Source organism: Nicotiana sylvestris, chromosome 2 (genome assembly GCF_000393655.2).
Source record: "Nicotiana sylvestris chromosome 2, ASM39365v2, whole genome shotgun sequence".
NCBI lineage: Eukaryota > Viridiplantae > Streptophyta > Magnoliopsida > Solanales > Solanaceae > Nicotiana > Nicotiana sylvestris.
Genome location: NC_091058.1, coordinates 73,179,721 through 73,195,782, shown reverse-complemented (window position 1 = coordinate 73,195,782; position 16,062 = coordinate 73,179,721).

Genomic DNA, 16,062 nt, shown 5'->3' with positions numbered 1-16,062 from the left:
GCTATGAGATTATATGCCCTCGTGAGACTTTGCAGGCAGTTGTACCATGAATCCTCTACATGAGGCTGCTATAGGCTTTGTGAGGCGTAGAGGAGTGATTATATAGCCAAGGCATATGGGTAACAATACTGGTGCTATTGTCCCCCTTATTTGTACTATTCCTAATTGTTGTATTTTCTTTTTATTAATAAAAAACTAGCCCTAGGCGCTTGCCTAGCGGATTGCAGAAAAAAAAATCAATACAAAAGTCGATATCCCTGTCGGGCGGCATACCCGGCAAGTCTGAAGGGAAAACCTCAGGAAACTCCCGAACAACGGGCACAGAATCAGTAGAAGGGGCCTCCGCGCTAGAATCGCGAACATACGCCAAGTAGGCCAAACATCCCTTCTCGACCATACGCCGAGCTTTCACATACGAGATAACACTGCGGGTACAATGACCAGAAGTCCCTCTCCACTCTAAATGGGGTAAATCCGGTAAGGCTAAGGTCACGGTCTTGGCATGACAATCCAAAATAGCATGGTACGGGGATAACCAATCCATCCCCAATATAACATCAAAGTCGACCATGTCCAAAAGCAACAAATCAACACGGGTCTCAAGACCCCCAAACACTACGATACAAGAACGATGAACTTGGTCGACCACAATAGAATCACCCACCGGTGTTGACACATAAACAGGAATACTCAACGAGTCACTAGGCATAACCAAATAGGGTGCAAAATAGGACGACACATATGAATACGTAGATCCGGGATCAAATAGCACAGAAGCATCCCTATCACAGACCAAAATAGTACCTGTAATCACAGCATCTGATGACTCCGCCTCTGGCCTTGCTGGCAAAGCATAACAACGGGGCTGGGCCCTACCTCCCTGAATCATATCCCTGGGACGATCTGCTGCTGGTTGAACCCTACCTCTAGCGGTCTGAGCTCCACCTATAAGACCTCTACCTCTACCTCTATGTCATCTACCCCCGCCTCTAGCTGGCTGGGCAGGCTGTGGGGCAACTGGTGCCTGGATCATTGGGCGAGGACCCTGCTGCTGCGAGCTGCTGGAAGCTCGAGGGCAATATCTGGCAATGTGACTCACATCGCCGCAAGTATAACAAGCCCTCGGCTGCTGAGAATAACGAAGTGGTGGTGCACTGATAGGTGCTGATGGTGAACTGAAGAGCTGCTGGTCAGAATACTGCGGCTGAGAACCACAACCACCTGGTGTACCATGAGAAGCCTGGAGAGCTGACTGAAAGGGCCTCGAAGGATGGCCTCTACCATAAGAATCCCTACCTCCAGACGAGGTACCACTGAATCTACCCGAATGACGGGGCCTCTTATCAGACCCATGACCACCTCCATGAGCAAGTGCTATCTCTATCAGGCGGGCACCATCTACCGCCTCCTGAAATGAAATCTCACTACCGGCACTCATGGCCATCTGAACATGGATCGGCTGGGCCAACCCATCAATAAACCTCTGCACCCTCTCTCTATCGGTGGGGAGTATCACAATGGCATGACGAGCAAGATAAATGAACCGGGTCTCATACTGGGTGACCGTCATAGGACTCTGCTGGAGACGCTCAAACTGCCTGCGAAGAGCATCTCGCTGAGTAACTGGAAGAAACTTCCCTAGAAATAACTCCGAAAACTGATCCCAGGTCAATGATGGTGACCCTGATGGCCTGGCTAAACATAAATCCCTCCACCAAGTCTTGGCGGATCCTGTCGGGCGAAAAGTGGTGAAGTCGACCCCATTTGTCTCTACAATGCCCATAGTCCGTAGAACCTCATGACAGCTGAATATGAAATCCTGAGCATCCTCTGAGGGAGTGCCACTATATGTAGTAGTGAAGAGCTTGATGAAACGATCAAGCCTCCACAAAGCATCCGCGGACATAGCCGCACCATCACTAGACTGAGCCGCAATACCTGGCTGGGCTGCCACAGCTGGCTGAACTGCCACGACTGGCTGAACTGCTGGAACCTGAGCCTGAGGAGCTACCGGCTCTGGAGTACGAGTATCGGGAGTCTGAACTCCTCCCCCAGCCTGAGATGTGGCTGGAGCTACGGGAAGCAAACCCGCTCTAGAAATGCCCTCCATAAAGCCTACCAGTCGGACCAAAGCGTCCTGAAGCACTGGAGTGGCTATGAAACCCTCTAGGACCTGAGCTGGGCCCACTGGAATAGCTGTGGCCGGAACCTCCTCCTCAAAATCGACCTGAGGCTCCGTCGCTGGAAATGCTGCTCGGGGCTGAGCTCTGCCCCGGCCTTGGCCTCTGGCACAGCCTCGGCCTCGCCCTCTACCCCTAATAGGGGCTGCTGCTGGGGCTCAGGCTGTTGTGCGGTAGAAGAGGAAGCACGTGTCCTCGCCATATGCGAAAGAACAGAGTGGAAAGACAATCAGTACTTGAGAAACAGAATCGCACGACAAGAATGAACAAGGTGAAGTTTTCCTAACTCAGTAGCCTCTGCGGGATAAATACAGACGTCTCCGTACCGATCCCTCAGACTCTACTGAGCTTGTCCGTGAGTTGTGAGACCTAAGTAACCTAGTGCTCTGATACCAACTTGTCACGACCCGGATTTCCCACCATCGGGTGTCGTGATGGCGCCTACTATCGGAGCTAGGCAAGCCAAATATTTAAAACACCTTTCCTTCTTTCTTTCAAACAATATAATAAACGAGACAAAATTTAAGCGAAAGACTTTAAATCTAAAGCAACTGAAAACCAAAAGTGCGGAAGTTTAATACACATCACTACCCAAGGTCTGGTGTCACTAGCTCACGGACTACTACAGAATACTACAAACAATGTCTGAAAGGAAAAATATCATGTTTGTCTGATACAAGATGAACAAAGGAAAAAAATGGAAAGGGACTTCGGCCTGCGAACGCCAGCTAGGCTACCTCGAGAGTCCCTGGACTGAAGATAGCTCCCAGAATTCCTACTGCTGTGGTCCATAAGCTGCTCCCTGATCTGTGCACAAAAATGCACAGAGTGTAGCATCAGCACAACCGCCCCCATGTGTTGGTAAGTGCCTGGCTTAACCTCGGCGAAGTAGTGGACGGCGTGACACACGATCGCATAATATCATATATAAGTGAACGGCATGACACACGATCCCATAATATCATATATAAGTGGACGGCGTGCCACACGATCCCATAATATCATATATAAGTGGACGGCGTGCCACACGATCCCATAATATCATATATAAGTGGACGATGTGCCACACGATCCCATAAGATCATATATAAGTGGACGGCATGCCACACGATCCCATAATATCATATATAAGTGGACGGCGTGCCACACGATCCCATAATATCATATATAAGTGGACGGCATGCCACACGATCCCATAATATCATATATAAGTGGACAGCGTGCCACACGATCCCATAATATAGTTCATAATATCTAACTTCATATAGTAGACCCCTTCAGGGGAGAATAACAACTCAATACCTTTAACCCGGCAAGGGTACAACTAACAGCCCAAAATATCCCGACAAGGGAGAATATATATATCAGTCTACACATCCCGGCAAGGGAGTATTCACAACACATTCTCCTTTTAAATCATTCTTCCTCAACCGTTCACATTATATGAAACTTATCAAATAAACAAGGAGCTTGTGTCACATTATTCGAATTAAAAGCAATCAAGACTCACGGTCATGCTAGACTCCGGTGCATAGATAACCGTCACCATGCCTATACACCGTACTCCACATTAGCAAGTAGCAAATATCATCCTAATCCTATTCCCTCAAGCCAAAGTTAGAACAAACACTTACCTCGAATGCTCCAAACTCAACTCACGCTTCTAGTATAGCTTTACCTCTTGATTCCACCACCAATCCGCTCGAATCTAGTCATAAGTTACTTAATCACATTAATAATTACTAAATGAATCATCCCCAATGCATGAAAATAGATTTTTCAAGGTTTTTCCCAAAAAGGTCAAAAATACCCCCGGACCCACGTGGTCGAAACTCGAGGTTCGGACCAAAACCCGGTTACCCATTCCCCCATGAATCCAAATATATGATTTGTTTTTAAATCGGACCCCAAATTGAGGTCCAACTTCTCAATTTGTAGAAAACCTAGGTTCTACCCAAAACACCCAATTTTCCCCATGAAAATCTTTGATTTGAAGTTGAAATTATGTTAAAAGATGTTAAGGGATAAAGAAATTAAGTTAGAAATCACTTACCAATCGTTTTGGAGAAGAAAAGTTGTTTGGAAAATCGCCTCTTAGGTTTTGGGTTTTTGAAAAGTGAAAAATGACTGAGATTTCCGAACTTGTATACCTTTCTGAGGACCTGGCGCGGACCGCACAAAAATGTGTTGCGGCCGCGCCGAGTGGGAGAAAAATTTGGGGCTTCTCTGAACCCTTCCAGCGTGGACCGCACTGTTTTGGTGCGCGGCCGCGCTGGTTAACCTGAAACCCTAGCCCTCAGACTCAGCCGCGCGGACCGCACAAAAATGCATTGCGGCCGCGCGGCTCCAGCGCGGACCACGCGGAAATGACCGCGGCCGCGCTGGTGTCTGCAACACCTGAACCTGCATTTTCTTAAGTCCAAGACCTCCCGGGCCCCATTCAAAACTCACCCGAGCCCTCGGAGCTCCAAACCAAACATGCACACAACCTTAAAAATATCTTACGGACTTACTCGTGCGATCAAATCGCCAAAATAACATCATATACATAGGATCAAGCCTCAAACACATGATTTTCTTTCCTTAACTTTCATAACTCAAATTCTCCATTTTAAGTCCGAAACACGTCATATGACGTCTGATTTTAGCCAAACTTTACAGATAGTGCTTAACACATGTTTAAGACTTGTACCGGGCGTCGGAACCAAAATACGAGCCTGATACCTATATTTTCTAACTCCTTTTCATTTCAAATTTTCATATAAAATTTCAGAAAATAATTTCTTTCAAAAATTCATTTTTCGGGCTTGGGACCTCAAAAATTTGATTTCGGGCACACGCCCAAGTCCCATATTTTCGTACGGATCCTCCGAGATAGTCGAATCACAGGTCCGGTCCGTTTACCCAAAATGTTGACCGAAGTCAACATTATGCATATTAATACCAAAATTCATCAAATGTTTTCACAAAATCCACATATTCTAACATAAAAACTTTCCGGCTACGCGCCCGAACTGCGCATGCAAATCGAGACAACTAAAAGCGAGGTTTTCAAGGCCTCAGGAGCACGGAACAAGGAATAATTACAGTAATGACCCCTTGGGTCGTCACATTTGCGTTCGGAGTGGATTTGGTAAGAAATGAGACACTTAGTCTCTTTTAAGAAGTTTTAAGTTGGAAAAGTCAACTGGATGTTGACTTATGAGTTAGAGGGCTCGGAAGTGAGTTCCGATGGTTCGGTTAGCTTCGGGAGGTGATTTGTGACTTAGGAGCGCGATCGGAATGGGTTTTGGAGTTGTAGAGAAGATTTAGGCTAAAAATGGCGAAGTTGATATTTTGGCAGTTCCGGTTGATAGGCGAGATTTTGATATAGGAGTCAGAATGGAATTCTGAGAGTGACGGTCGCTTTGTTGTGTCATTTGAGACGTGTGTACAAAATTTTAGGTCATTCGGACGAGAGTTGATAGACTTTTTGATCGAAAGCATAATTTAAGAGTTCTTGGAGTTCTTAGGCTTGAATCCTATGTTAAATTGGTGATTGATGCTGTTGTGAGCATTTCAGAGTTTTGAATAAGTTTGAACGGTGTCATGGGATGTGTTGGTACAATTGGTTTGAAGTTTCGGGAGTTCCGGGTAGGTTCCGGGATGTTTTAGGCAAAAAATCATAGCTATAGCAGGTCCAGAAGGGTTGCAGGCCTCGAAACCCACCCACGCAATCCGCACAAAAAGGAGTGCGGCCGCGGTATGTGTTGTGCGGACCACACAAAATGAAGTGCGGCCGCGGTGGGGAACATTTCACTGGTCCTACTTCTTCGGAAGCTCATATCTTTTGATTTACAGGGAACTTTGAGATGATTCAAAAATGAAAGTTGTATCCCTTCGTCTATAGTTTGCAGAAAAGTAAAGATATCACAATTTGGACATATGTAGAGAAAGTTATGGTCAAAATACTAAAGCCTGTCACTGCAGAGGAAAGCCTGTGCGGCCGCGGTCGTTTTTGAGCGGACTGCACTGGCTTTGTGCGGACCGCGGTCAATTTTGTGCAGTCCACGGAGGTGGAGATCTTTGGGGTACTCTATAAATATGAGGTTTTGGATTTTATTTGATATTTTGACCTACAAAGCTCGGACTTTGGCGATTTTTCGAAGGGTTTTCAAGAAATTCATCGGGGTAAGTGATTCTAACTCAGATTTGGCTAGATTACATGAATCTATCATTGAATTCATCATTTAATTCGTGATTTGGGATGAAATTTGTGAAGAAAATTGTGAAATCTTTCAAAAATATAAAATGATGATTTGAAGGACCAAATAGTATCGGAATTGGATAATTTTCATATGGTTAGACTCGTGAGTGTATAAGGATTCTGGTTTTTTGAATTTTGTCAAATTCCGAGATGTGGGCCCGGAGGTCGGGTTTGACCAAATTCTGGAATTTTGTGGTAATTCGATTGTTTTCGCTTGGGCTTTATTCCCTTAGCATATTGTGATGTATTCATTCTGATTTTGGATAGGTTCGACGCGCGTGGAGGCCGATTCGAGGGGCAAAGGCGTCGCGAGTTAGAGATCTAGCCAGTTCGAGATGAGTAATGATTGTAAATGATGCTCTGAGGGTTTGAAACCCCGGATTGTACATCGTAGTACTATATTGAGGTGAGGCACACGCTTGATGATGAGCATGAGGTCATGTACTATTGGGGATTGTGACTTGGTCTGTACCGATTGATGATTTTACCGCATATTTGACTGAAACTTATTTGTTATCATCATGATTTGGGTTGATTGCCATATTTGGGCTTCGTGCCAACTATTTGAACCGTTCGGGGATTTTTATCACTCTTTCCTCACTGTTTTGACTTATTATTTGAGCTCAGTCCTGTTGATATCTATTGTTTTACAAATCAGCCACTTTTACACAGATTTGAAAACTTAAATGATGTTTTGGGCTGAGAACTACTATTTTACTAATTCCTGAGGGGCTTGTGATGATTTTCGGACTGAGTGAGGCCGAGGGCCATATGTGAGGATATGCTTGAGTGATGTGAGGCCGAGTGTCTAGTGATATGAGGCCGACTGCCGAGAGATGATGCCACGAGGTGGCTTGATATAACGCTTGGCCCGTAAGGGGCCCCTACGAAGTCTACACACCCACAGTGAGCGCGGGTACCCATCATGATCTGAGAGTGAGACCGAGGGGATGATATTGTAATGAGAGTGAGCCCGAGGGGCTGATATTGCACTGAGAGTGAGCCCGAGGGGCTGATACTGTTCTGAGTGATTGATACTGTGCCCGAGAGGCGGATTTTTACTTATTATTTACCTGCCAAACTACCTGTTTTACTTGTTTAAAAAGGGATTTAACTTGATTTCTTCACGGATTTACTGCTTTAAGTGATTTACTGCTTTGATATAGAATTGCCTTGTGCCTTTACGTGTTTTCATGCTTTCAGCCATTATTTATAATTATTACTCACTGGGTCGGAGTACTCATATTACTCCCTGCACCGTGTGTGCAGATTCAGGCATCGTAGAGTCCGCTCCTGAGTGCTGACCCTCCCAGTCCAGGTAGTGATTCAGAGACTATGAGGTAGCTGTTGGCGTCCGCAGCCCCCGTGCCTCCCTTATCCTATCATTTTCATGTTCTTAAAACTATTGTATCAGATTTAGTGTTCAATAGACTTGTATCTGGATTTTTTAGTTTCTCATGACTTGTGACACCCCGGTTAGGGCTGTGTCGGGTGGGAAATTCCGCTTTGTTATCTCTATTTCCGCTAATTGTGCTATTAAATCATGTTTGAACTGTTCTTATGCTATTTAACTGCTTAAAAGGACTAAATGTGTTAAACTGACTGGCCTTGTCTTCACGAGAGATGCCATGACGACCGGGTTCGGGGTTGGGGTCGTGACAAAAAATAAAGTATGTAAAATTTCAAACTGTAAAAAATATACTTCAATCAAATATAATAAATTCATGATCTATAGAATACCTTGACGTTTGTCTTCCACTGTGGTTTCCCCAGGCTGCATGCCTTTGTCAATATCAACATTTACAGCTTCATTCAATTGCGAACCAACGTCGAAGAGCATTGGAGTATTTTCTGGAAGGTTTTTCTCAACTCTACCTTCATTCAATTCAGTATCATCAGAGAGTTTTTGAGCTGTGTCAATTGAAGCACAACTAATTTCAACTTCCACTGCATATTCATAAAGAGGGTGAATAGATCAACTAGTTTTTCTATATATATAACATAGAAAATATTTATACCTGTAGTGAAAATTTCACTACAGGATATTATAAAAAAACAGTTAAAACTTCAATTCTAAGAAGGCTGAAGTTAGACAGTCACAAACAAAAACTTCGACAGTTACAAAAAAAAAACTTCAGCTCTAGAGCTGTTCGACAGTTACAAAAACAAAAACTTCAGCTCTAGAGCTGAAGTTTACCAGTTACAAAACAAAACATTCAACAAAAAAACATGTTGTAGTTTTTACAAAAAACACAAACACATGAAACAAAACTTCAGCTCCAATCTAAGGTATCATTGAAATATTATAAACTTCACACTTTGTACCTGTAGTAACAATTTCCTATGTATCATCACCTAGAAGTTCTTTGCAAATGGCTAGTAATCTTGCATACCGATCGTCTTTCCTAATAGTACTAGACGCATCACTCGCTTTCAGTTCTAAAGTACAAACAGGTGCTTGATCTCCATCGCCAAACAAATTGCCTTTTCCAATATCACTTTCCAAAGCACAACTCGGTGCATGTTTTTCAGTGCCAACAACTTGATCATCTGAACCTTTCTCAGTTGTTAACTCTTCATCATTTTCATCTTTACTCTGTCTACAAACACTGGATTGTTCCTCTCCACCTTGTTGTTGAACATGTTCATCGCCTTCAACAACCGCTTCCTTATGTGTAGCATTATCATCTGCGACTTTACGCAATGCATCATGAGCATTATGTTCTTCAGTCTCAACAACTTGATTATCTTCACCTTGCTTGCTTCTAATATTCTCATTTGATAACTGTGCTTCATCATTTCCATCTCTGCTCAATCTATCAGCACTGGGACGTTCCTCTTCAAATTGTTCTTGAACATGTTGATCGCCTACGAAAGACGGTTCCTCACATGTAGCGTTTACATCTGATGCATCATCAACAACATTAATATCCAATGGATGTTCGTAACAGTCGTTCCCCCTATAGTATTATCGATGGTTACTCAAATCAAAATTGCCATCGTCCATTCCATTTGATTTGTTGACAATCTTAAACAATTGTTCAAACTTCTCATCTAAATATTCCTAGAACAAAAATTACTAACAATGATTAATCTGAATAACATCAGCAAAAATAGAAACAATTCTCTATAAATTAGCTTACCTTCACTTTTACAAAAACCGCATCCACAAAAGCAGATCGCTCCTCCTTTTTAAACTTATCGAAAACTTCTTTCACAATTGTGCTTCTTTCTTTTTCTGCATGCCTTTGAACCTCCATCGTTAATCTCTAGAATAGACACACAACAAAAATTCAGATATAGAAGAAAACTTCAGCTCAAAAATATGTTGTACTTTCACAAAACATAAAACCTAAAAACTTCAGATCAAAACTTACAGAACATATTGTGTCGAGTAATTCATTGTCATCAAAGTCACTTGTAGAACGGTTAGAACGACTTTGGGTACGAGATGATTTACCAATAAAAGGAGTTCGATTCGCTTCTTTTGATCGACTCCGACTACGTGGTGATTCACCAATAATAGGAGTTCGATTCAATTCTTTTGATCGACTCAGAGTACATGGTGATTCACCAGTTGAAGGACCCACGTTAAGTACCTTTGAACAAATGGCTGCATGGTAATTGACTAATTAAAGGCATTAAATTCAATTCCTCTTCTGTAGGAATTATATCCAAAAAGTTGGGGAAATTTAGGCTCTCCCACACATACATAACGTAACATCCTAGGAACCTGAGGGGTATCAAGGTACTCATCCTCTCTTATATTTTTCTCCCAAATATCTGGGAAGCGCTCATAGAACCAAGCACATAACATTTAAGGAAATCCACCAAGTTTATACTCAGTTGCATGACATTTGTTCTACTTGTCCTATGCATGTTTCAGCGAGTAAATGAGCTTTTCATAAGCCACATTACCCCAAGGATATTCAGCATAAACCTTATCATCTTCAACAATAGATGCATACTCCTCCATCACAGATGACTCGGTCTTTTTCCCAAACAAAATAGACTCTACAACAAGAATTTCCATAAGCTTCACAACATCATCATCGCTCTCGCATACATGTATGTGATTCACAACATTCTTTGGAATTTCATTCCGAGTCATAAAATCTCGAATATCCTTCAAAGTCACACCCTTGGACTTACCAAAATAGCACTTCAGAATATTGCTCTCTCGATTAATTTGTTTTTTAATATTATGTATTGTGATCCGCAAACCACACATAATGTGAAAGTCTTCAAGAGTGAAGGAAACATCATGGCCAAAAATCTTGAAACTAATCGAGTCTCGATAATTCGTGAATACTGGAGAAAGACACAGACAATAAACCAACTTCATGCTGCATTTGAAATTCTTTATAGCCATAATGTATCGAAATGTACCATTATGAAGCTTATCCCGTTGTGTAGGAGTCAAGAAAATTGCAATTAATTTCTTCAAATCATGGTTCCCCTTCCAGTAACCCTTAGAGTTAAACCAATCTTGAAACTCAAAATATCTTTGACTTGGTCTTGTAGGTGGAGGAGCAGGGACATAAGGACCTGGGGGTATTACAGGTAGTCTAGGTGCTTTATGTGCATTAGTTGCTTTGCGTACTTTAGCTACATTAGGATCTTTAGGTGCTTTAGGTGCCATCTGTTCAAAAAAGTAAAACATACAAAAAATAACATCAGGACATTATCAAAAATATCAGTTAAAACTTCAATCTCTAAGAAGGCTGAAGTTCGACAGTTACAAAACAAAACTTCAGCTCTAAAGCTGAAGTTCGCCAGTTACAAAAATAAAAACTTTAGCTCTAGAGCTGAAGTTCGACAGTTACAAAAATAAAACCTTCAGCTCTAGAGCTGAAGTTCACCAGTAACAAAACACAAAAACTTCAGCTCACCAGTTACAAAACACAAAACATTCAGCCCAATGATGTAGTTTTTACAAAAAACAAAAGACAAATTCAAATCCAAAAATAATGCCAAAACATGAAAAAAAATTCAGCTCCTATCTAAGGTATCATCACTTTAATAGTATTATCTATTTAACTCTCAAAGTTTTTAAAAATTTGGACATCTAATCACTGAAGAATTTATAAAATTTTCATCAACAACATAAAAACTCGTTCAGAAAACCTAAAAACACAATTGTAAAAGTAAAACTAATGCACTTATCAAACTAAACACTAAGAAACTATTTAATTATAAATACATGACTTGTAGAGAACAACGACGAATGGCAGTTGAAAAATCAAAACAACAACGAAAACCCTTTGATTTCAGAAAAGAACAAATCAAAAAATGCGAATAACGGGAAAGAGAGACAGAGACAGTAAAAGACTAGTGTATACTTGGAGAGAGAATAGTCTTTTAATGAAGAAGGGCAAATAGTCTTTTTAAAAGGCTTTTTACAAAAAAATGGGTACGGGTGCAAACATAAAGACAAAGCGGTTACAGGTTAAAAAGGGGTGCCCCGTGCAATTTAGACCATTTTTAGGCTTAATTTTCGGAACTAGCCCATAATAACCCCAGCCCAATACCCCTAAAATCCTAGACTTAGACTATAAAAAGACCTACGCCCTAATGACCTAAGACCCTAGACACATTTTTGGGATCAGCCGCAATACAAAAATCAGACCCCACGCCGATCTTCTGGGGATCAAACACAAATAGCCATTTTGGACTTTCTTCTACAAAGAAAGAAATGAGCTGAAATACACACACAAAAAATACAAAGCAGCAAAAGACCTAGAGCACCTAAGGAAGTCTGAAAAATGCAAACAGACCTAGACAAACAAAGAAGCTGCTGCTTCTTCTTCAAAGCCAAAAAAAAAAAAAAACGCGGACTCTAAGGCAAATCCCATCGGCCGTTTGCAACCATAACACAAACGACCCCACCCAAAACGTTCACCAGCTTCACGCTCAACAGCCACACCTAACGCCACACTACAACATCCAACGCCGGCCAGATCTCCTCTCAACACCACCATTTCCGGCGAACATAAACAAAAAACGAGCAACAAAACACACACACCCCTCTGCCGATTTTCTTCTTCTTCTTTTGACTTCGATTCGATATTTGGTTTCAAATTCGTGGAGTTCATCCGAGTTTGAAAGCGGTTTTTGTGTTCGGGTTGATTCGAGGTCGTTGTTCGTGATTCGTCGTTAAGGTTCGGAATTGCGGTTCGCAGATACAAATGATTTTGATCGCTGTTTCAGATTCGATCGTAGTTGTGGTTTATTGACGTCCTTGTAACTGTTTGAATTTTTATTAATCAGATGCAAATTTCAGTTCGTGGCAACTTCGGTTCGAATCAGGGGGTATGTTCTCTTATGTTTGTATTCTCCCGATCCGGTTTAACGTGAAATCACGATTGCTTCACCTTATTTGTTACTATTGTTTGGATTTGTCTATTTGAATTAATCTCATGTATGAGTAAAGTGCGACTCTGTTCATTTGTTCGAAGCTGCTTGTTCACAAACTACGTGTTTCTGCACTTTATATATGTTGTAGTATCAATCAAAGTTTGTTGTTAGAACAACTAGAAATGAGCATATGTTATTCTTGCAAATAATTTGAAACAGTTAGGGTGTTTACTTATCTTGTTTGTTAACCTTATTAATGTGAATACGTTGCTGCATGTAATCAAATTTGTTGTTAGTTAGAGTAAGTAGAAATGAATGAACTTTTACATATTACGTGAAGCACTTCTGAAGAACATCCAAGAAAATTAAACGCCTATACAATTTTACACACACTATTAACAGGTAAAAAATTAAAAATTGTTCTGTGATACATGTGTTTTAAATCAATTTTGAGGAGTGCTAGTTAGTTTAATAACTCATGTTTAATTGTGGCTCTTTGAATAGTTTGTTGGGTTAAAGACTGTTAATGACTTGAACACGCTACTAGAATTCCGGAAAAAAACGATCAAACTTTAGGCGTCCAAAGTTTGTCGATAAATTGGCGAAAATAATAAAATAATTATTTGATATACATTAGCGACCAAGTTTGGTCGCTAATTTCGTGAAAATATTGACCGGACTGATCAGACTTGCTTGGTCAAAGGTATACTGAGATTAGCGACCAACGTTGGTCGCTACAGGGGGGCTCACTTATAAAATTATAATAATTATAATATTATTTAAAACAATATATAAAATATAAATAAATATAATTTGAAAGTCACTAATTAAGGGATAAGCAGATAATGACCAACTTTGGTCGCTAAAATGGGACACGGTTATAAAATTTTAATAATTATATTTTTATTTAAAAAAATTATAAAATATAAAAAAATATAATTCAAATTTAGCGACCAAAGTTGGTCACTTACAAAAATAAAGACCAACTTTGGTCGCTAATCTGGGATTGAGTTCTAACGTTTAATAATTATATTATTATTTTAAATATTATATAAACTATAAATAAATCTGATTTAAATTTAGCGACCAACTTTGGTCGCTAATTTAAATTTATGTATATTTAGCGACCAAAGTTGGTCTCTTTTCAAGTCAACAATGGTCAAAGTTAAAAATCACTTTTGTATTTACTATCTAAATGATATAAATGTAACTCATTAACACTTTTGTAATACAAAGGATGAATAGACTAAAATATATTCTAACATGCTATATATGCAGTTAAGCAGTACTACGAAGCGTGTGTGTGTGTCTATATATATATATATATATATATATAATACACTTAGTATATATATACTATACTATACTATGCACTAAGTATTAGTGCATTAGCTAATATTATATCGAATATAGCTTTTATATATATATATATATATATATATATATATATATATATATATATATATATATATACTTACACTATACTATGCACTAAGTATCAGTACATTAGCTAATATTATATATATATTCGCTAATTTCTGACCGTTTGACCAGAATAGCGACCAAAGTTGGTCGCTATTTCTAAAAACAATGTCAAAATCGGGGTTCCCCTCCCATTCTCTTATTTTCTTCAAAAAAAATTCCCAAACTCTCTCTTTTCTCTCTCACACTCAAACCCCCCCCCTGACTCCCAGCAGCAACGGCGCCACCGACGCCCACCGATGGCAGCGGCCCCACCGCCGGCGTCCTCCACTGCCCAGGTATGTTTCTCTCTCCTTTATTTGTTTTTTTCGAAATACACTGATTTTGTTTAATTTCTCCTAGTTTGATTTGTAAAAATTAATTGTTCTTAGCTAAATTAAATCTATGATAATTGTTAGTAGCTAAAATATTTAGTTTTACCTACTAATTTGGGGAAGAAATGGTTTGAAGAGAAGAACCCTAAACCCTACTAATTCCTATTAAATTTGTTATGTATTGTCTTGAATAGTTTAATTAGAATCTAGGGTTTATGATTTGTTCTTGTGAATCGAACTTTTAGGGTATGGGTTGAATCTTTGTTATTTCTAGTTTTTGTTTCAATTATACTTTGTATTGTCTTGATAGTTTAGTTAGAATCTAGGGTTTAGGATATGAATTGAACCTTTAGGATATGAATTGGACTTTTAGTTTATGAATTGAACTTTTAATTTATAAATTGAGTATTTTAGGAGATGAATTTGGCTTTTAGTTTATGAATTGGACTTGTAGTTTATAAATTATAATTTTAGGATATGATTTGAACTTTTAATGTATGAATTGAACTTTTTGGATATGAATTGGACTTTTAGTTTATAAATTGAAATTTTAGGATATGAATTGAACTTTTAGAATATGAATTGAACTTTTAGTTTATAAATTGAGTATTTTAGGATATGAATTGGACTTTTAGTTTATGAATTGAACTTTTTGGATATGAATTGAAATTTTAGTGTATGAATCGAATTTTTTGGATATGAATTGAATTTTTAGTTTATGAATTGAACTTTTAGTTTATAAATTGAACTTTTAGATTGTAAATTGAAAATTTAGGATATGAAATTAATTAACAAAAAAAAAAAGACTAGGATATGAATTAACTAAATTAATTTGTTCTTGTTTTATTTGTATAGATGGAACATCGTATTTGGATGTATAATAGAAATTATCCTAATCGACGGGGATTGCGAGAGGATTTTGTAGAAGGGATTGATGACTTTATTAGACATGCAATGTTACTTCGGCCATACCAAAATGAAGGAGTAATTAGGTGCCCTTGTGCTAGGTGCGACTGTATGAAGTTTGGAAAACTGGAGAAAGTTAAGCTTCATCTTTATAGTAAGGGGTTTATAGCGAATTACTTTGTGTGGACTAATCATGGAGAGATCGACGGTAGTCATGGGATATTTCATAACATGGTTGTGGGTGAAAGTAGTAGGTCGGTGGAGAATACAAATCGTGATTCCAGAATTCATGATATGGTCACAGATGCTTTTGGAATTGTCACGACCCAGATTTCACACCCTCGAGAGCCGTGATGGCGCCTACTGGTGAAAGCTAGGCAAGCTAAATTATCCTAATTACTTAACCTTTCCTAGTTTTAAACCATTATCAGTGATGAGTAGATATCATGCAAATAGCGAAAAATAATTAAGCGGAAGACAAAATCTGACAATTTATCTTAATACAAAATTGTGGAAGTCTAAATACAATTCTACCCAGAATTTGGTGTCACAGTTTCACAGACGGTCTAAGAATACT